Here is a 23,732-nt window from a genome sequence, read left to right on the forward strand (position 1 = left end):
CTATTTCCAAGGGGTTGGCTTCTTTCAAGCAGTTCTTACACTGAGACCTTTCTTCAGAAGAGCTTTTCTAGGATAACAAATAGGGTTGGATCAAAACCTTTCAGGGACAGAGAGAGAGACTAACAGTTTCTACTCTGTTGAAAGATTTCTCTTCCCTTGTTTGCTTTTATTTTCTCTCAGTTCTTTTTTCTTCACTCTGCCTTGGGAACATTTTCTGCTTTTTAAAAATTGTATCTTGAGCTTGAGTATTTCTAAAGCACTTATTTTTTTTTATAAAATGCAGATATAATGTTCATTCTTGGGTGGGAGACTGAAATATTCCCCTTACTTTCCCTGGCATCTGGGAGATACAGAAAAATCTTTGTCTTGGTTTTGGAAGCCTTCAGTTCTCATTGTAATAAGTTGTCCATCAAAGCATTTGGTCACTATTTTCATTTCAGCATCAGAGAAAAGTCTGCTGGGGTGGGAATTTAAGGGTCAAGACAATACTAGTTTTTATTCTTTGTCAACTAAGAAGTTATATAATGCCAGGTTTATGGGCTTAATGGAGGATATTCTTACTATTTATTTTAGGCTATATTTATTTTAGCATATTTTCATTGAAACCTTTTTTACTTAAAATCTTTAAAATACTTTGCCACTTCACTTAATATTGATTGTTTGGATGAGTTGCATTTTTGTGAAGAGAAAAGTTGTCAAAAAATGACTGTTTTTTATGTACATGTTTTTTCTATGTACATTTCATGACAGATAGCAACCTTAACTAAAGTTGGCCTAATTATAATATGCTAAAATTTAATTTTAAATTGAAAAAGAACTGAAGCATCAAATAAGCCTTATTTAAAGCATCCCTCTAATTATTAGATGATACTTTTGAAACACCAGGAAAGAGAGACACAGAGAGTTGGAGTGTGTTTTTTTTTCTCTGTCTTTGTTACTCTAACTACCTAGAGTCAATGGGCAGAACTAAAGAAATTTAGAGATCTTTCTTAAGGGATCTGTAGAGTCAAGAGATTCTCCAGAGGAGCCAATGTCTAGTCTAGTATATTAGAGAGTTCTGAAGGCAACTCGGATGTCATCCAGTCCAACCACATCATTCGTAGGTGATGGCATTGTGGCCCAGAGAGAAGGGACTTGTCTAAGGCCTCACAGCTCATTTTTAGCAGAACCAAGCCTTGCATCCAGGTTTGTTTGTTGTTGTTGTTGTTTTGTTGTTTTCACTTTATTGGTGTAGCTTAAATCTTTGTTTGAATTCAAGCAACAAAACCTCATTAAACCAGCTTAAGCAAAAGAGGGAATTTTTTGAAGCTATGCAGGAATAGCTCCAGGACTTGGGTAACTAGGAATTGTGAAATAATGGAATTAGGGTGTGGAAAGTCATTAAAAGTCAAGACTGCTACTTTCTCTCGCTTACAGCAGAGGTCACCAGTTGTCAACCAGTGCGTACGATTTGCTTCTTTTATTTGTAGTTTGGCTAGCAGTCTAAAGTGTGCATGTGCATCAGAATTACCCGAGGGGCTTGTTAAAACATTGATTGTTGAGCCCCATCCCAGAGTTTGTAATATGTCTTGGGGTGGATCCTGAGAAGTTGCATTTTTAACACGTTTCCAGATGACGCTGGGGAATCACACCTTGCGAACCACTAGTTAAGAGAATTCTGAATTTGAATTTCCTCAGACAAGGCATGTGCCTTCAGTTCTCCTCACTCCTGTTGTCCTACCTGATCCCACTTGAGTAGGGGAGCCCTGCCGAACGCTTCCTTTCCCATGGCTGCTTCATCTGTGCAGATCAGCTTCCTCTTCTCTGCTTGCAAAAGGCCTGTCACGACTTCCCAGAATGGTGTCCTCAGGCCCCTGAGGCTGTACCATCTCACAAGCCCACAACTCTCAGATGGTTAGGGAGGGATAAGACCATAAAAGCATGGCTTCAGAGACACACTATTTAGGATGAGGGTGGAGGAAGAGCAGCTCAAGCAATTCAGTGTATAAGTGTATAACTATCAAACAGTGTTTCTTGGAACACAGGTGTCCAACAAAATGCCAATGACTTATGTAATAGAAAGATCCATAGTTAAGCAAGGTTGGAAAATGATGGGTTAAACAAAGTTAAATCGTTTTTTTTTTAATCTGTAAATATGCATTGTGACTTTCCGAAATGGTGATCAAGAATACAACTTTTGCTTACAGAAATGTTCTTACTTACAGAACATTTACAAGGCATAAGATGTTGTTCTGGAACCTGGAGGATACAATGGTGAAAAAGCAAACACAGTGTCTCTACTAATAAGGTTTACATTCCAGTGGGAGGAAGACACGAAATGTCAAATTATACAGACAGAGGGTACAATTATAAGTGTTATGAAGAGTGGGGTTATTAGGAAATTTAGCGGCAAATAGTCTGAGCTGGTCTGCGGGAGCAAGAGAATGCTGTTCTGAGGTGTGACGTTTTAGGTTATCTAAACGGTAAATGGGGGCTATACTAGAAGAGGAGTGGAGAAAACGGCATGTGCAAAAGCCCTGAGTGTAGTATACTCAAGGAACTGAAAGAAGGCCTCTGTATGGGACAGCAGATGACCACATGACCACAGAGAAAGTGACATAAGATGAATCTGGAGACCTGGGCAGGGAGGAAGCTCATTCAAGTAGACCATGATAAGGAGTCTTTATAAGGAATGAGAAACCGTCGATTGTCCTTATTCGGGGGAGTGACATGAACAGATTTTCATTTAAAGAGATCACTCTGGCTATAAATTGGAGAGTGTATTGGAGGGGGTAAGCATGTAATATAGGAGGCCACAGTTGCAGTTGTCCAAGTAAGAGAAAGAGAGCTTTGGCTAGGGTGGTAGAGGTGGAAATGAGAAGTGGATGAATTTGAGAGAGATTTGGTAAGGAATGCCAGTGGGATTTGGTGATGAGTTTTATATGAGATGAGAGTTGGGCAGGTGTCAAGGTTGATGATTTATGACTAGTGCACTTGGATAGATGGTGGTGCCATAGACTGGAAAGAAAGCCCCACTGGGTGAACAGGTTTGGCAGGAAGATTATGAGTTCAGTTTTGTCATGCTGAGTTTTGTATACTTTTGAAATAACCAAGTGGAGCTAGCTGTCAAGTAGGACTGTTGGATGTAAAGATCTGGAACCCAGTGTGGGTTGGAGAGCCATGGTGAATAGATGGTAATCAAAGCATGGGATGGGATGTGAGCTCAAGGAACTAGTGTTCAGGAAATATACTTCAGGAGCTGCTACTATACTGTACTTACCACAATACATTCTTAAGAAGACCGCAAACATCCTAATTCTCCTGCAACTGTAGTACATTTGACTCCACTGAGCCAACCCATCACTTGATCCCTGGTACAGCCTTTGCAAAAATTGGGATCTACCTCTCTGCACTCATTTCCCATTCTTACTGCTGCCTTTCACTTTCCTAATAACCTGCACTTCAAACACAAAAATTTCTGTTATTCTAAAATACTGCTCCTGGGCTTCCCTGGTGGTGCAGTGGTTAAGAATCCGCCTACCAATGCAGGGGACACAGGTTCAAGCCCTGGTCTGGGAAGATCCCACATGCTGCGGAGCAACTAAGCCTGTGTGCCACAACTACTGAGCTTGCGCTCTGGAACCTGCGATCCACAACTACTGAAGCCTGCATGCCACAACTGCTGAAGCCCGCAGGCCTAGAGCCCATGCTCCACAACAAGAGAAGCCACCGCAATGAGAAACCCGCGTGCCGATATGAGAAACCCACGCGCCGCAATGAGAAACCCACGCGCCGCAACGAAGAGTAGCCCCCGCTCGCCGCAACTAGAGAAAGCCCGTGCGCAGCAACGAAGACCCAACACAGCCAAAAATAAATAAAATAAAATAAAAAATTAATTAATGTATTTTAAAAAATAAATAAATAAAATAAAATACTGCTCCTCTGTCTGATTCCCTTCTCATCACTACCCTCCAATGTGTTTTCACTGGCAAACTTCTTTGCATCCTTCAAAGCCCAGATCAACTTGATTACCTCTCCTGTGAAGTCTTTCTCAGCTTTCCCAAAGGAGTAGTCTTTCAAATCTATGCTGTCACAGAACAAGGTTCACACCTAGGGTGTCAGCTAGAATGTAAACTTCATCAAGGTAGAGATTGTCTTGTTCATTTCTGCATCTCCAGTACCTTTCAGCAATTCCTGACCACCTCTAATTTAGTACACATGCCCCAAACATTTAGCAATAAATTGCTAAATGTTTTCACCCTCTTTTTAGGAAGACCAAACTATCTGAGAGCAGGGACTATGCCTTACTTCTTCTAGTAATCAGCATCTAGTAATGGCACAGCGCTGGGCAGCTGGTCTCAGTAGGCTCTTGGTAAATTTATACGAATGGATACTTTCCAGGGTGGAAAGGCCAAGCTTTCTGTCCATCTCTATAGCCAAGCATCTTTCACAGCTCTGATGTGCTTACATGACCTCCTGCCCTGGGCTTCCCTGGATTTTGGAAAGTACTTCCTGCCCTGGGCTTTCCTGGGTCTCCAAGTACTCAGTACCTCTAAAACTTGGACTCACTGATTTTCCCTCACTTCAGCTACTCATGCCTCAGGCTCCCTCTCCTACTCCATCAGTCTGGCACTTTTTATCAAAGGAGCTGAATATAACTCTGCCTTGATGTTAGGTGGGAATAGAACACTGACTAGAAATAGCCATTCAAGTGGGTAGATTTCTCTGGAGCCACTTTTCAACGCAAGGGGTGAAGGAAAGGGCTGGTTTTAACAGATTTTGCTGTCTAATAGTGGAGATACATACAATTGCAGAGCTGAAAAGCAGTCTTGGGATCATTTAGTTCTACATGTGTGTTTAACATGACTAACATCTTTAATAAGAAACCCAGGCCTGGAATGTGAAAGTTACATGCCCAAGGTCATATAGCTCACATGTTTATTTATTATTTATTTTAAAATTTTTGTCACACTTGGTTCTGAAAGGATTTCAGGTGATCTAAAAGATATACAGTAAGCACAGCATAAATGGGACAGAGAGATTTAAAAGGGATAGGGATGTAAAATGGATCTAGGAATGCAAACCATAAAGCAGCATTTATCGAACAGTTTCCACAGAATGCTAGTAAGGCCAGACGTAAGTGGGTGTTACATAAAAAAGAGGTACATGATCAAACTGTTTGAACATGGTTAAAATAAATTTAAACAGATTATCTTTACTACAGAATCTCTCAAAACTTTGATATGCCACGTTCATTGTGAAATCAACAAGAATGTGACATTTCCCAAACTTACTTGATCTATAACCCCTTTTTCAACAACGTTTAAGAATGAATGCTCTGCCAAACATACACTGGGGAATGCTGCCATGGAATTCTAGACATTTTCTGATGATAGAGGCCAAGAAAATTTGGCTCTAAGCTTTTTATCAGCCATCTGCAAAGAGGAAAACAAAGTCAGTTAAACAGTTCACACTGTACTTAAGATCAATCAGCCTGGAGAGTCCCAGGCAGGAACTTCCTGAAAGAGCCTCAGAAAGTGGAAAAATGTAATGAATAAGATTTTCAATTTCTCTATACATATTGCTAAATTTCACTGTATTCATTCTTATATGACCTTTCAGTATAAAGGAAAATCATAACACCAAAGTATAATGATTAAACTGTAATGAGCTAATGAAATATACTACAGGTATGTATATATATTGGGGTGTGTGTGTGTGTATTTGCTGATCTGACTTAATCTAGAAATATATAGATTTTACAGTGTCTGTAGGAACACTCTCAGTCAAAATTTTTCTGAATATATGTTCGTTGGCCAGTTTAAATGTCATTGTAGATAGTTGAATAAGGGGAAGGAATGATGTTTTGTAACACAAATGAAGTAGTTTGAAAAACTGCTTCTGAATCTACTCAGACATTTGTATCTACTATTACCCTACTTGGCTCACAGATGAACTATGGGACCAGTGGCAGCTCACCAGCCATGTGGAGGCAGAGCAGAGATAGGGAATCAGGTGCTTCTATGCAATGTTGTTTGCATCTGTTACCAAACTTCCTCCTTAGCTTTGGGAGAGTGGTTTTAACTGCTTTTCTTTGTTTTGTAGCCCCTGAAATCTAGATGCAAATAGCCAAAGAAAGGCGTGCAGAAAACCATCAGTCAATAACTCCAAGATATTAAACTCCAAGTGAAACTTTTTGCTCAGGTGATATGTAAGGTGCTATGACACTGAGGATATATAGTAAATGCCCTTGAATAAGTGCAGTACAGTGGACGTAGCCAGATGATTTGATAAATGGCCTCCTTTTTCATCGACACAGGCTATCAGATTATTCTTGTTTCGGAAATCTCACGGTCGACAGGAGACATCTCATATGTTATCATGATGTCAGTTCATTTAGTTAATCTATCTACCTTCAGAATGGAAGGTACACTATAAAGCAGTAAAGTAAATCATCTGCTTTATCTCTGAGGAACTCATGGTCAGAGTTACACCACCTCTTTTGTCTCCTTTTCTGATGCCACAAAACCCTCACCTGCGGGAGTTTATTCTTTAGGTCTAAGCCAGTGGTTTTCAACTGGTGTCAATTTTACCGCCCAGGGACGTTTGACAATGTCTGGAGATGTTATTGGTCATCACAAGTCGGTGTGTATGTGTGTGTGTGGGGAGGGGGGTGGGTTGTACTGGCATCTAATTTAGTGGACATCCTGCAGTGCAAAGGACAGCCTCTCACAACAAAGAATTGTCTGGCCCCAGATGGCAATAATGTTGGTGTCGAGAAACTCTAGTCTAACCTAAATCTTCTCCATTATAATTTAAGGCCCTTTCCTCAAGTTTTACCCAACAAAGGAGATGAAAAACTGATGGTTTATTCAGCTCATCCAATAGTCTTATGCTCTAAAAAACACAGTAGCACAACGTATAGTACAGACACATTATCGTCTCTAAAATTTAATAACCTTCATTTTGAAGTCTGATTCTTAAGTTACTCCTTGAATTCTTAAGTAACTTAATTCTTAAGTTACTCCTTGAACTTCACTGGGCCGAATAACTGCAATTCTTTGGATTGTTTGTTCATTTATCATTTGTTCATTCAAACGTTTATTGAATGGCTACTCTATGCAGTACAGTGTTAGGTAGTAAGAATTCAAAGGCAAAGCCCTATTGTTTTCAAGAAGCTCACTATTAAAGGGGAGAGATGGTCACAATGTCAGATGATTAAACACTTTGGGCTAAGAATTTGGGTTGCATTCAGAATGCTGTGGGAGCATGAAAGCTGAAGTGATGAATTCATCCTGTAAGTTTGAGGAAGGCTCTAAAGGAGAAGTAACATTTGAACTGAGACTTGAAGGCTGGAAGTTTGCAGGGTGGGTGGAGCTTGGTGAGAAAGGCAATAAAAGCACTATTTAAAAAAAGATATTAAGCACTCATAATGTACCAAGGGTTAGGCACCCATCATGTTATTGTGAAAAAGATAGACATAGCTCCTATCATCATGGGGGTTATAAAAAGAAAGCCAAAAGAAACCTCCCCTGTAATGCTTGTATCATAGTTTACATGAACTCTGCTGCCTGCCTTTTCTCATTTTGAGCCCCTTAACATCCCTGTGCGGGAAGCAAGGCAGATATTACCTACCTCCATTTTATAAAGGAGGACCATGAGGCCAAGAAAAATGAAGAAACTTCCACCCCCAACCACTAGCCACAGATCTAGTAAATGGCATGGTCTGATCCCAAATCCTGTGCTTTTCTACCATTCCTTGGTTCCAAATGCAATTTCCTGTGGCAGAGAGGCAAGCACAGTCTTTCTACCCCCCTCCTTTCTCTGCTGTCTTCATCTCTGGCTAAACTTTTGTTTTCTGCTGGCCCCAGTGCAGAAGAAGTTTTTCAGCCTTCCCAGTTCTGATTGCTAAGGGACTTCCCAGGGAAGGAAGGAGTGAGAATTGCTGTCCTGCCACTATCCATTTGCAAAATAATTTCTACCTTGATTTCCCAGATTTTTTGAGAAATAAGGAAAACTGAGATGTGGAACAGAAAATCCCTTTTGTTTGTCTTGGTGTTTGATAATGTATGCAACCTCTCTGGGTGGTTTAAGCGGTTTAGGTACTTTCTACAAAAGGGATCTTTTAATGACAAAACTAATGTGATTATCTGAGTGAGGGTGAGAGGCGTATTCAAAGCTTAAAGAAAATCTGTTAGAATAGCTGAATGTATCTGCTTAATCCTTTCTCTAATGTGGCTGAACAATGCTCTGGGAAGCCATTGGTCCGTTCTTTCTTCTAGTAAATGCCTGTCTCCAGAGGTAGGGACTGTTTGCAGCTTTTGATACCCTTATGCTTCACCTTCTCAGCTGCACAAAAGTACAGGAAAAGCCTGGAGGAGCCCAAAGCACTGGCAGAAACCAAGTGTCTCCTGAATGCTGAGGGCGAAATGTACAGCACATGCATGCTTTCTCCACCAGCGTGCGAAGAAGTCGGGGCCGCAGTAACCAGCGGGAATGGCATCTCGGAGAAGGGCCCTGTTCTTTGTGCCTGCTTTCATTGGGTGCTGGGTGAGGGATCACTTGTGGAAGCTTAAAATCTTACACCTGAGTTTTAAGAGTGGTTGAGCTACTCCTTTTTGGGGGGTGGGGGTGGGCAAGGGAAGCATAAGAGGGGAGAAAAGTGATACAGGTTTGGGTTCTGCAAATTGCTCTGTGAATCTGAAGCAAAATCAAAGTCCTTTCTCTCATTTGTGAACTCAGGATAATTATACCTGCCACATAAATTCACTGTGAGAATCAAAGTGAAAACCTGAACATGAATGTGAAAGTGTCACAGCCAATCTAGAGCATGATCAGATAACATGTTGTACACTTTTATTTTTTATTTTACCTTACTTTATTTAAAGTATTATTTTAAATTCTTGTTCTTTTAAGAATACCTTTCTTTTCTAAATGTATAATTCAATTTAACTTAAAACATTTATTCGTTACTTACTACGTGCTGGGCACAGTTCTGGGAATACAGATACAAATAAGTCTCTGAACTTTAAGGAGGTCATAATCTTGTAGGGAAGACAGGCATGTAAAATTCAGCTTGATAAGTATGCATCAGAAGTGATTAATTTTAACCTGGAGTCAATAATAATAGCTAAATGTTATACAATACTTATTATTTGCCAGGAGCTGAGTCGAATGTTTTCCTTAGGTTACCTCATTCAATCCTTGTAGCCCTATGAGGTAGGAACTATTATGCCCATTGCACAGATGAGGAGGCTGAGGCTTGGTCAGATCAATTAAGTCACTTTTCCACCACCATAGGTGGTGGGCCAAATTAGAGTCCCAAATCTGTCTGACTTTACAGTTTAAACCCTTACTCATTGTGCCATGCTGCATCTCAAATCAAGGAAGACTTCCCTGAGGAGTTAACCATAGCTGGGTTTCAAAACAGAATTAGAAGTTTTCCAGGTGTACAGAGGAGAAAGGCAGATGGAATAGCATGGGTAAGAGAGCACATTGGCTAGAAAAACATCTGTGCAGAGAGGAACTAGAAGCAGTTTGTGATGATAATGGAGTGGGCAGGTTGGACGAGTAAGTTGGGGCCAGATTATGATCTTTCATACTGCACCTTTGTGGAAAAAGTATGTAAATTATTTACTTTAATTAATTACTTGATTTATATTTTGTTTATCAAAAAGGGTTTTACAGGACTTCCCTGGTGGTCCAGTGGTTAGGAATCTGTCTTGCAATGCAGGGGACGCTGGTTCGATCCCTGGTCAGGGAACTAAGATCCCACATGCCGCAGGGCAAATAAGCCTGTACGCTGCAAATACTGACCCTGTGTGCCGCAACTGGGGAGCCTGTGTGACACAACTACAGAGCCCATATTCTCTGGAGCCTGAGCGCCACAACTAGAGAAGCTGCACGTGGCAACTACTGAGCCCACGTGCCACAACTACAGAGAGAAGCCCATGCGCCACAACGGGGAGCCCGTGCCACAACGAAAGATCCCGCATGCAATGCAGCCAAAAATAATAATAAATATTTTTTAAAAAGGGTTTTGCAGAAAGTGGGAACGGTAGCCACTTTTATGGTGCAGAATCACAAAATATACTTCAAATTTTAGAATCAGAAAACTTTCACGATGGAAGGCACTTAAGAGATCGTGGACTCATTCTCTGTAAGAGGAAATCAAGGCTGAATGCATGTAAATGTCTTAATCAAGGTTATAAAGCAGTTTAATCAGCTGAGACAGGAATATCTGTGTTTTTCAGATGGATTATGGAGTTAAAGTGAACAATAAATGATAGTTACAGGATTATCTTCAGGTGCATTTATAGAAATTGGTGAATTGAAAAGAGGGATAGATAAAGTAGATAATTGCAGGGAATGGGAATAAAGTCCTTAGTTGAAGCTGTAGGTTCCCCACTGGCAAACTTCACGACAGCTCTCTTCGAAGAGTGGTGTTGGATATTAAGTGAGTGTCTTGGCTGATTTGAAGCTGGGAAACGAGTTTGCCTGGAAAACAGAGTTAAGATACATCTTCCTACGTCTACTTATTACATTTTTTGGGCCACTTTAAATGGGGGCCTGGAACAGATGTGAGCTGGTTCTTGTTCTCATTGAGCTCACAATCTGAAAGATGGGACAGACAAGAGAACAGGTAATTGGAACCAACTGAATTTAGTAATAAAAATACGGTATAGGATGCTATGGCAGCCCAGAAGGGGCATGAGTAACTGTGTTCTGGATGGGCAAGGACAAGCTTCCTTGGGTCGGGGGGGTGCAGGTAGTGACATCTAAGGTAAGACCTGAAAGATGAGTAAGAGTGCAATGCAGGAGAGGGAAAAGAGTGCTCTAGATAAAGGGAACAGTTTATGCAAATACCCCAAGTAATTTGCGAAAATTAATTTGAATGTACTATTCCCATTTGGTATAGCTGAAGTGTAGTGTGTGAGGAGGGAGTGATATGAGTTTTCTTCTCTGACCTTCCCTTCCCCAATACGCAAGTTTACATATACAGGCAGTTTACTAGAGAGTGTCACAACTCTGACTAAAAAGATAGAAATGCGTTTGGGAGTACCACAGAGAGCAGGTGTTGATGTGCTGGGAGCACACTAAATGATTGCAGAAAACAAAAACTCCAGTATTCCCCCCTCCCTGTGTCACTACAGCTATCCCACTGACCTGAGAACCAGCCTTCCTAAAGAAACTACTTCTCACCTCTAAGACAGAAAACAAAAGGCATGAAATCAATGCTCTGAATGTAAACGAGACAAATAAATGTCAGTGCAGCAGGAGGGGAGAGCAATAAAGTGAGCAGGCCTGAGTGATGGTGGTAACCTGCTGAATTCTCAGGTCACAGAGTAATTTACTGACTGGTCCTAGGCCACTAGATAATTATCCAGACAGCCCTGATTCTGGTGCAAAGCCTCCTGCTGCTTATGTTATTAATACCAGCAGCAATCAGCGGGCGTTGGTGGGAGCAAACCGAGTCCCCAGGCTGCTGAGTGAATGCAGAGGCACCTTCCAGGGCCCTCTGAGCTGGACCTCACCAGGAAAACTGGTTGGCTCCAACATTCAGCTCTTTGCCCAGCTGCTGTGTGGTCCCCAGGGAGAGGCTCCCCTAGGGTGGCTGAGGGCTTGGACAAAGGAATAAGATACCCAAGTTCTGGAGTTTGACCACCTTGTGCAAAGAACCTCTGCCCTGTCCCCCCTTGGACCTGACTGGAAAGTGACTTTGAGGCCTCCCCAGAATAACTTAAATTAATATCCATGGAACAATGTCAAACACTTCTCTTTGACATGGCGTGGGAATTAGACTCCACCGCGTTCATATGGGGCCAGGGAAAGTGATGGTGTCTGTTTTAGGGTTTAATCATTTGGGAGCTTGACCTCAGGTAACCCTGAAGGGATTTTAGGGGGCAGTTGGTATGGGGGTAGGGCTCTCTTATCCCATATCCCTCTTTAAAATATGATAACATATGCAAAGTGCCCAGCACATAGTAGACATTTTCAATCAATGTGACTGTACTGCCTCTTCTTCCTCCTATGATATTATGTGGTGAATGGCCTCCTGACTGATCTTTCATTTTCTTTTCCCTTCATGGCAGTGGTTCTCATCCCGGGACAATTTTGCTTCCTAGAGAACATCGCCAATGTCTGAAGAGACATTTTTGCTTTCATAACTGGGGACAGGAGAGCTAATGGTAATTAGTGGGTAGAGGCCAGGGATGTAGGATGCTAAACATCCTACAATGCACAGGACAGCCCCTCACAACAGAGAATTAATCAGTTCAAATATCAGTAGTGCCGAGGTTGAGAAAACCTGCTCTAGGAGATTCTGCACACTGCAGCCAGAGTAATCCTATTAAAGACAAATCTTAAGTCACTTTCTTGCTTAGGAAGTTCCAAATGGTTTAGTCATCATAATTGCATAACTAATTATTCACTCAATATGTATGGAGCACCTGCCCTGTGGCAGGCACTGTGAGATAGCACAGATACATCTGCGTAGACCCTGCCCTTGAACTGATGATTGCAAAACACTGACTTTCTGTCATCTCCAGGGTAAAGTCCAACCAACTGAAAGTAGAGAGGGAATGTAGGGGAATGAAAAATGAGAACTTGGTTTCAGGACATGAGGAGTGATTCTGCTTGTGGGACATCCAAGCAGACTGGACAGAAAGGACAAGAAATATCACTCTAGATGCAGCAGAACTCTCTACAACCAGAGTGGTGGGGGTGGAGTGCTGTGTTTCTAGTTTCAGTAAATAGAACTCCCAGCTTCTCAGGTGCCAAGCCTGAAGCCCAGCCTTCCTTCTTGACCCTTCTCTCTTTCTCAGACTCTCAATTCAAGTCTTTTTTGTGTATTCAGTGAAGGAATTATGCCCCAAAGCTTAAAGTATCTATTGTGTGTAATGAATTAACTTTTCTCCATTGCATCTAGAAATGGCACCATCCTTAAGAGAATTAAAAAAAAAAAGTCATTCGAAATATTTTCTGTAAGATTTAATTTTATCGGGGGACTGTTGTTGAAAAAGGTTCCCGTGCATCACGTCTCTATGGCTTGTGTTTTAGTTAAACTCATTATTATGATCTTCAAATATTTTTTTCTTTGGAGAAATGTCTATCCAGGTCTTTTGCCCATCTTAAAGTCAGGTTATTTGTATTTTTGCTATTGATTTGTAAAAGTTTCTTGCATATTTTTAATATTAACCCCTTATCAGATGTGTGGTTTGTAAATATTTTCTCCCATTTCATAGGTTGCTTTTTCATTTTGTTGATTTGTTTCTTTTGCTGCTTGTGCTTTTGGTGTCATATCCAAAAAAGTCATTGCCAACGCCAATGTCAGGAAACTTTCCCCCTATATTTTCTTCTAAGGGTTTTACAGTTTCAGGTCTTAACTTTATGTCTTTAATACATTTTGAGTTGATTTTAGTGTATAGTGTAAAATAGGGTTCCAATTTCATTCTTTTGCATGAGAATTCCCGTTTTCCCAGTACCATTTATTGAAGAGGCTATCCTTTCCCCATCGTGTATTCTTGGCACCCTTGCTGAAGATCAGTTTACCATAAATGTGTGGGTCTATTTTGGGGTTCTTTATCTGTTCCACTTGTCTCTATTTCTATTTTTATGCCAGAACCATACGGTTTTGATTATTATAGCTTTGTGATATGTTTTGAAACAAGGACGTGTGATGCCTCCAGCATGGTTCTTCTTTCTCAAGATTGCTTTGGCTATTCAGAGTCTTTTGTAGTTCCATACAAATTTCAGGGTTGTTTTTTTCTATTTCTGTGAAAAATGCCATTGGAATTTTTATAGGGATTGCATTGAATCTGTAGTTTTTTGAGTAGTATGGACATTTTAACAATATTCTTCCAATCCATGAGTACGGAATATCAGAATATCTTTCCATTTATTTGTGTCTTCTTCAATTTCTTCCACTAAAATCTTATCATTCTCAGTGTATAAGTCTTTGACCTCCCTGGTTAAATTTATTCCTAAGTATTTTATTGTTTTTCATGCTACTGTAAATAGGATTGTTTCTTTATTTCTCTTTTTGATAGTTTATTGTTAGTATATAGACACAACAACTGATTTTTGTATGTTGATTTTGTATCCTTCAAATTTACTTTTGGTGGAGTCTTCAGGGTTTTCTATATAAAATATCATGTCATCTGCAAATAGAGGCAGTTTTACTTCTTTCTGATCTGAATGTCTTTTATTTCTTTTTCTTGCCTAGTTGCTCTGGCTAAGATTTCCAGTACTTTATGGAATAAAAATGGTGAGAGTGAGCATCCTTGTCCTGTTCCCAATCTAAGAGGAAAAACTTTTAGCTTTTCACTGTTAAGTACGATGTTGGCTGTAGGTTTGTCATCTATGGCCTTTATTATGTTGAGATATGTTCCCTCCATACCCACTTTGTTGAGAGATTTTATCATAAATAGATGTTGAATTTTGTCAAATGATTTTTCTGCATCTATTGAGATGACCATATGATTTTTATCCTTTGTTAATGTGGTGTACTACATTGACTGATTTGCAGGTGTTGAACCATTCTTGTATCCTGGAATAAATCCCACTTGATCATGGTGTATGATCCTTTTAATATATTGTTAAATTCAGTTTTCTAATATTTTGTTAAGGGTTTTTGCATCTACGTTCATCAGGGATATTGGCCTATAACTTTCTTTTCTTGTGACATTTTTGCCTAGTTTTGGTATCAGTGTAATGCTGGCCTCATAACATGAACTTTGAAATGTTCCCTCCTCTTCTATTTTTTGGAAGAGTTTGAGAAGGGTTGCTAATAATTCTTCTTTAAATGTTTGGTAGAATTCACCAGTGAAACCATCTATCCTGGAATTTTGTTTGTGGGGAGGTTTTTGATTACTGATTCAATCTCCTTACTAGTAATTTGTTCATTCAGATTTTCTTTTTCTTCATAATTCAGTCTTGGTAAGTTGTAGTTTGCTAGGAATTTATCCATTTCTTATAGGTTGTCCAATATGTTGGTGTATAATTGTTCATAGTAGTCTCTTATGATCCTTTGAATTTCTATGGTATTAGTTATAATGTCTCTTCTTTCACTTATAATTTTATTTATTTAAGTAAGTCCTCTCTCTTTTTATCTTGGTAATTCTAGCTAAAGGTTTATTATTAAAAAAAAATAGCTCATAGTTTCATTGATCTTTTTGTATTTTTAGTCTCTATTTCATTTTTTTCTGTTCTGATTTTGTTATTTCCTTCCTTCTACTAACTTTGGGCTTAGTTTGTCTTCTTCTTTTTTTTTGTTCCTTGAGATATAAAGTTAGGTTGTTTATTTGAAATATTTCTTTTTTCTTAATGTAGGTATTTATCACTATAAATTTCCCTCTCACAACTGCTTTTAATACATCCCATAAGTTTTGGTATGTTATGTTTCCATTTTCATTTGTCTCAAGATATTTTTTGATTTCTCTTTTGATTTTTTTCTTTGACCCATTGGTTGTTCAGTACTGTGTTCCTTAATCTCCACATATTTGTGAAGTCCCAGTTTCCTTCTTGTAACTCATTTCTAATTTCATACCACTGTGATAAGAAAAGATGATTAATATGATTTCAATCTATTTAAATTTATTAAGACTTTTTTTGGTGGCCTAACATATGATCTATCCTAGAGAGTGTTTCATGTGTGCTTGAGTAGAATGTGTATTCTGTTACTGTCAGATGGAATGTTCTATAAAAGTTTATTAGGTCTATCTCATCTAATGCGTTGTTTAAGGCCAATGTCTCCTTGTTGATTTTCTCTCTAGATGATCTATTCATTACTGAAAGTGGGTTATTGAAGTACCCTACTATTATTATATTGCTGTCTAGTTCTGATCTGTTCATATTCAGATCTGTTAATATTTGCTTTATATATTTATTTATCCTGTTGTTGGGTGCATCTATATTTATAATTATTATATGCTCTTGATGAATTAACCTCTTAATTATTATAGACAATAATAACAACATTTATTATTATTATCTTCTTTGTCTCTTGTTACAGTCTTTGGCTTAAAGTCTGTCTGATGATTATAGTCTGTCGCAGTGTGGGTCTCTTCTGATTTATCTTATTTGGTACTCTCTGGGCTTCCTGGATCTGGATATCTGTTTCTTTCCCCAGGTTCGGGAAGTTTTCAGCCAATTTTTCTTTGAATCGGTTTTCTGCCCCTTTCTTTCAATTATATTTCTGGGACCTCTAGAATGCATATATTGGTCTGCCTGATGGTGTCCCACAAATCTCTTATCGTCACTTTTTCTCACTCTTTTCTTTCTGCTCCTCTGATGCCATGAATTCCATTGCCCTGTGTTCAAGTTGGCTGATCCTTTCTTTCACTTGATGTAGTCTCTTGTTGAACCCCTTTATTGAATTTTTCATTTTGGTTATTATACTCCTCAGTTCTGTGATTTCTGTTTCGTATTCTTATATGTTCCGTCTCTGTTGGAATTCTCACTTTGTTCATGAATTGTTCTCCTGACTTAAGTGAGCATCTTTATGACCATTTTTTTAAAATTGAAGTATAGTTCATTTACAATGTTTTATTAGTTTCTGGTGTACAGCAAAGTGATTCAGTTATACATATGTATATATATATTCTTTTTCATATGCTTTTACATTATGGTTTATTATAAGATATTGAATATAGTTCCCTGTGCTATACAGTAGGACTTTTTGTTTATCTATTTTATATATAGTAGTTTGTATCTGCTAATCCCATACTCCTAATTTATCCCTCCCTCCCTTTCCCCTTTCATAACCGTAAGTTTGTTTTCTATGTGTGAATCTGTTTCTGCTTTGTAAATAAGTTCATTTGTATCATATTTTAGATCCCTCATATAAGTGATATTATATAATATTTGTCTTTCTCTGTCTGATTTACTTCACTTAGTATGATAATCTCTAGGTGCATCCATGTTGCTGCAAATGGCATTATTTCATTCTTTTTTTATGGCTGAGTAGTATTCCATTGTGTGTGTGTGTGTGTGTGTGTGTGTGTGTGTGTGTGTATATATGTATATATATATATATACACATACCACATCTTCTTTATCCATTCATCTGTCAATGGACATTTAGGTTGCTTCCATGTCTTGGCTACTGTAAATAGTGCTGCAATGAATATTGGGGTACATGTATATTTTTGAATTATGGTTTTCTCCAGATATATGCCTAGGAGTGGGATTACTGGATCGAATGGTAGCTCTATTTTTATTTTTTAAGGAACCTCCATACCTTTCTCCATAGTGGCTGTACCAATTTACATTTTCACCAACAGTGTAGAAGGGTTCCCTTTTCTCCATACCCTCTCCAGCATTAGTTATTTGTAGACCTTTTTACTTTTGGCTGTGTCACACAGCTTCTGGGATCTTAGTTCCCTAAGCAGGGATCCAACTCAGACCCTCAGCAGTGAAAGCATGGAGTCCCAACCACTGGACTGCCAGGGAATTCCCTTATTTGTAGACTTTTTTTTTTTTTAACATCTTTATTGGGATATAATTGCTTTACAATGGTGTGTTAGTTTCTGCTGTATAACAAAGTGAATCAGCTATACATATATATACATCCCCATATCTCCTCCCTCTGTGTCTCCCTCCCACCCTCCCTATCCCACCCCTCTAGGTGGACACAAAGCACCAAGCTGATCTCCCTGTGCTATGCAGCTGCTTCCCATTAGCTATCTATTTTACATTTGGTAGTGTATATATGTCCATGCCACTCTCTCACTTCATCCCAGCTTACCCTTCCCCCTCCCTGTGTCCTCAAGGCCATTCTCTACATCTGTGTCTTTATTGCTGTCCTGCCCCTAGGTTCATCAGTACCGTTTTTTTTTGTTAAGATTCCATATATATGTGTTAGCATATGGTATTTGTTTTTCTCTTTCTGACTTACTTTACTCTGTATGACAGTCTCTAGGTCCATCCACCTCTCTACAAATAACTCAATTTTGTGTCTTTTTATGGCTGAGTAATATTCCATTGTATATATGTGCCACATCTTCTTTACCCATTCATCTGTCGATGGACATTTAGGTTGCTTCCATATCCTGGCTATTGTAAATAGAGCTTCAATGAACACTGTGGTACATGACTCTTTTTGAATTATGGTTTTCTCAGGGTATATGCCCAGTAGTGGGATTGCTGGGTCATATGGTAGCTCTATTTTTAGTTTTTTAAGGAACCTCCATACTGTTCTTCATAGTGGCTGTATCAGTTTACATTCCCACCAACAGTGCAAGAGGGTTCCCTTTTCTCCACATCCCCTCCAGCATTTATTGTTTGTAGACTTTTTGATGATGGCCATTCTGACTGGTGTGAAGTGATACCTCATTGTAGTTTTGATTTGCATTTCTCTAATAATTAGCAATGTTGAGCATCTTTTCATGTGCCTATTGGCCATCTGTATGTCTTCTTTGGAGAAATGTCTAATAAGGTCTTCTGCCCATTTTTTGATTGGTTTTTTTTTGTTGTTGTTATTGAGTTGTATGAGCTGTTTGTGTATTTTGAAAATTAAGCCCTTGTTAGTTACATCATTTGCAAATATTTTCTCCCAGTCCATAGGTTGTGGGTTTTTTTTTTTTTTTTTATGTCTGAAACATTTATATTAACATATTTCCATACATATTTCCATACAAATACAAATATAAGATTTTTAGAAATTTCATGTAATGTCTGAAACATTTATATTAACATATTTCCATACATATTTCCATACAAATACAAATATAAGATTTTTAGAAATTTCATGTAATGTCTGAAACATTTATATTAACATATTTCCATACAAATAACCCAATGAAAGTTTAGTATTAGTTGTTTTGTTTGTTTTTTTATACTGCAGGTTCTTATTAGGCATCAGTTTTATACACATCAGTGTATACATGTCAATCCCAATCGCCCAATTCAGCACACCACCATCCCCACCCCACCGCAGTTTTCCCCCCTTGGTGTCCATATGTCCATTCTCTACATCTGTGTCTCAACTTCTGCCCTGCAAACTGGCTCATCTGTACCATTTTTCTAGGTTCCACATACATGTATTAATATACGATATTTGTTTTTCTCTTTCTGACTTACTTCACTCTGTATGACAGACTCTAGATCCATCCACGTCTCAACAAATGACTCAATTTCGTTCCTTTTTATGGCTGAGTAATATTCCATTGTATATATGTACCACATCTTCTTTATCCATTCGTCTGTTGATGGGCATTTAGGTTGCTTCCATGACCTGGCTATTGTAAATAGTGCTGCAATGAACATTCGGGTGCATGTGTCTTTTTGAATTACGGTTTTCTCTGGGTATATGCCCAGTAGTGGGATTGCTGGGTCATATGGTAATTCTATTTTTAGTTTTTTAAGGAACCTCCATATTGTTCTCCATAGTGGCTGTATCAATTTACATTCCCACCAACAGTGCAAGAGGGTTCCCTTTTCTCCACACCCTCTCCAACATTTGTTGTTTGTAGATTTTCTGATGATGCCCATTCTAACAGGAGTGAGGTGATACCTCATTGTAGTTTTGATTTGCATTTCTCTAATAATTAGTGATGTTGAGCATCTTTTCATGTGCTCCGTGGCCGTCTGTATGTCTTCTTTGGAGAAATGTCTATTTAGGTCTTCTGCCCATTTTTGGATTGGGGTGTTTGTTTCTTTGATATTGAGCTGAATGAGCTGTTTATATATTTTGGAGATTAATCCTTTGTCCGTTGATTCATTTGCAAATATTTTCTCCCATTCTGAGGGTTGTCTTTTCGTCTTGTTTATGGTTTCCTTTGCTGTGCAAAAGCTTTGAAGTTTCATTAGGTCCCACTTGTTTATTTTTGTTTTTATTTCCATTACTCTAGGAGGTGGATCAAAAAAGATCTTGCTGTGATTTATGTCAAAGAGTGTTCTTCCTATGTTTTCCTCTAAGAGTTTTATAGTGTCCAGTCTTATATTTAGGTCTCTAATCCATTTTGAGTTTATTTTTGTGTATGGTGTTAGGGAGTATTCGAATTTCATTCTTTTACATGTAGCTGTCCAGTTTTCCCAGCACCACTTATTGAAGAGACTGTCTTTTCTCCATTGTATATCTTTGCCTCCTTTGTCATAGATTAGTTGACCATAGGTGCGTGGGTTAATCTCTGGGCTTTCTATCTTGTTCCATTGATCTATGTTTCTGTTTTTGTGCCAGTACCATATTGTCTTGATTACTGTAGCTTTGTAGTATAGTCTGAAGTCAGGGAGTCTGATTCCTCCAGCTCCATTTTTTTGCCTCAAGACTGCTTTGGCTATTCGGGGTCTTTTGTGTCTCCATACAAATTTTAAGATGATTTGTTCTAGCTCCGTAAAAAATGCCATTGGTAATTTGATAGGGATTGCATTGAATCTGTAGATTGCTTTGGGTAGTATAGTCATTTTCACAATGTTGATTCTTCCAATCCAAGAACATGGTATATCTCTCCATCTGTTGGTATCATCTTTAATTTCTTTCATCAGTGTCTTATAGTTTTCTGCATACAGGTCTTTTGTCTCCTTAGGTAGGTTTTTATGGTTTTCTTTGCTACGCAAAAGCTTATAAGTTTGATTAGGTCCCATTTATTTATTTTTGCTTTTATTTCTATTGCCTTGGGAGACTGACCTAAGAAAACATTGCTTTGATTTGTGTCAGAGAGTGTTTTGCCTATGTTCTCTTCTGGGAGTTTTGTTGTGTCATGTCTTATATTTAAGTTTTTAAGCTATTTTGAGTTTATTTTTGTGTAGGGTATGAGGGAATGTTCTAACTTCATTGATTTACATGCAGCATCCAACTTTCCCAACACCACTTGCTGAAGAGACTATGACCATTATTTTGAATGCTTTATCAGGTAAATCCCTTATCTCTGTTTCATTAAGGTCTGTTTCTAGAGTTTTATCTTTTAACTTTGTTTGGAACATATATCTCTGTTTCTTCATTTTCTTTGGCTCTTTGTGTTGGTTTATGTAAATTAGATAAAAGAGCCAACTCTCCCAGTCTTGATGGAGTGGCCTCATGTAGGAGATGAACCTTATTGCTCATCCCAGCCCTAGCTCTTAATTGTCTCACAAACCTTTGTGATTGTCCAAAGTGCCTTCTTTGTTCTTAATGACTATTTAGTAGTAGGCGTGTCAAGACCTGTCAGTGTGCCAAAGGGGAGGAATGCATTTAGTACCTAGATGCAGGCTGATTGGAACAGGCAGCAGCTGGGAAAGTATGTATTTAAGTCCCTTTCAGGAAGAAACTGGTAGATGAGCATTTTTGCCTGTTCCCTCTGTGCTTGGCCTGAGGTGTGTAACCAGGGTGGTGTATTCCTGAAACCATTAAGAACTGTGTCTTTGTTTGCTACAATCCTGTGGGACTTGTGGATGCAAGCCCCACTGGCTTTCAGAGCCTGGTGTTCTGGGGGCCTATCCCTCAGGTTAAAAGTTAGATCACAAAATGTGGGTCCAAACCCTTTGCATTTCAGGGAGAAGCTGGGTGTTGGGAATTCCTTCCCAAGTACATGGTGCTGTGCTGGGAGTAGAGTCTATGGTGAGAGTGTGTCTCAGTTTTTCCTACCTGTTTTGATATGGGTATTTTCTCATTTGCCTGACGTGTAAGAGTTTCTCAGCTAGTTTCTGTATTTATTTCAGAGGGAACTGCTCTGTCTATAGCTGTATATTTGGAGTGTGCATGGGAGAACGGGAGTTCAGGAGCCTCCTGTGTCAGCAACTTGGTCAAACTCCTGAATGTCCTTAAGGTTTTTAACTAAAAAATAATAGGTTGGGTGTGGAGGGAAAAGATGTATGTGTATATTTTGACAGGAGGGTGAAGTGGTATGTGTGGTGGTGTGTGTGTGTGTGTGTGAGTGTGTGTGTGTGTGTATTAGGGGAAGGGGAATGTAGGTAGTGGATGTGTGTAAAGCCTTCCATTTTTACTCAGAAGGTTATTGTGATGATAAAGGCGGTTTTACAGAATTTTAGAAACTGTTAAGTGCCGTAGAAATGTAGTCGCTATTATTGTTAGTGCCTGGAACAATATAAGCCAGCCTCTTGGAGATGGCACCACATTGGGCCGAGCACCAGGATTTTCTCTCCTAACCCCTTCAAAGCTTTGCTTCTTCAAAGCCCTGCCTTCAAAGGGCTTCTCCTTGGCCTAGAAGCAGAGGGGGAGTATAGAATTTATACATCTATCCAAGTCAAGACAGATTAGAAAGGAAGGCAGGGACACTTCCCTAAGCACTGTGAGCAGGTACTCCCTTGCAGCAGGGAGTGAGGGCCCCGAGAGGCTTCTTGGTGGTTTGTATTTGGCCTAAACTGAGATGAGTTGTTGTGTTGTCTCTAGCCACACAGACGTCGCCAAAGGACATTGACTCCTTAATATGCACAGCAGCCGGGCAGTGAGCTTCAAGGTAAGACGCTGCTTGTCCAGGTACAGGTATAGGGGCTTTACTCTCTCTGGAGGGATCTCGGAAGTGAGAACTAGCCTGGATATCAGGACATCTGAATTCAAGTTCAGGCTTTGCCATTCACCAAGTGTGACCTCAGGCAAGTTCTTTTATCATTCTGGACCTCAGTTTCCTTAAGTATGAAATTAAGGAATAGAATTTAAGTTGTAAGGGCACTGTTGAGAATAAGAAAAGAGACTTCTCCCCTCCTTTTCCTTAGAGCATTTTTAAAAGAAAACTTACAAATTCTTTCTCTACCCCTTTGAGATGTATGTAAATCTTTTCAAAAGCATCTTGCCAGTTTTACAACCCAGGAATGCCTTTTAAGGACTTGGGAACCATCTCTCTTTTTAAAATTGTGGCGAAATATATATAACATAAAATTTACCATGTTAGCCATTTATTTTTTCTTTTTCTTTTTTGAATGTATTAAAGATATGGGTTATAAACACAGGCATGGAAACTAGAATATTTACATACATATATCATGGCTCATTAAGAAAAAGATTATTAAAGCATAATGTGAGGAATACATCATATTAATTCATAGTATAAACACACTTTGAGAAGTAATTTAAGTCAGGAATAATAAAAATACAGATATAACATTAGCACTATTCATACATATTCTGTTCTGTCATATATATGAAAATATACACATGAATATAGCTCTTTTAAACCAAATTTTTACATACATATTCCATGTTAGCCATTTTAAAGTGAATGGTTCAGTGGCATTAGATACATTCTCATTGTTGTACAATTGCATCACCATCCATCCTGGGAGACTTCTCTTTGAAAGGTAACCATTAAGGGAGACAGAACACCTATATCCCAGTTTCTGGGAGAAGGTAGGGGCCTAACCTCAGTGGGTGACCTGCTCCAAGTTGTAAAACTTCCTCCTTTCATAAAGATATGAGAAGTTTATTTTTCTTTTGGTTAAAACCAATTAGCAGACATAGATGGCCACCTCAATTACCAGGTGAATATAGGATAAACTATATGTGACAAGTCCTCTTACCTGAGGACTAGCTCTTGTTTCGCTTGAGAACATGTTTGAAATGGATTGCATCTGCTTTGGTTTGTTAGGGCTGCCATAACAAAATACCACAGACTGGGCACCTTAAATGACAGAAATTAATTTTCTCACAGTTCTGGAGGCTAAAAGTCCAAGATCAAGGTGTCGGCAGGTTTTGTTTCTTCTGAGGCCTCTCCTTGGCTTGCAGATGGCTGCCTTCTTGCTGTGTCCTCACATGGTTTTTCTGTTGTGCACACACACCCCGATGGCTTTCATTTTATTTATTTATTTTTTTAAATTTTATT

Source organism: Balaenoptera musculus, chromosome 8 (assembly GCF_009873245.2).
Source record: "Balaenoptera musculus isolate JJ_BM4_2016_0621 chromosome 8, mBalMus1.pri.v3, whole genome shotgun sequence".
NCBI classification, from domain to species: domain Eukaryota; kingdom Metazoa; phylum Chordata; class Mammalia; order Artiodactyla; family Balaenopteridae; genus Balaenoptera; species Balaenoptera musculus.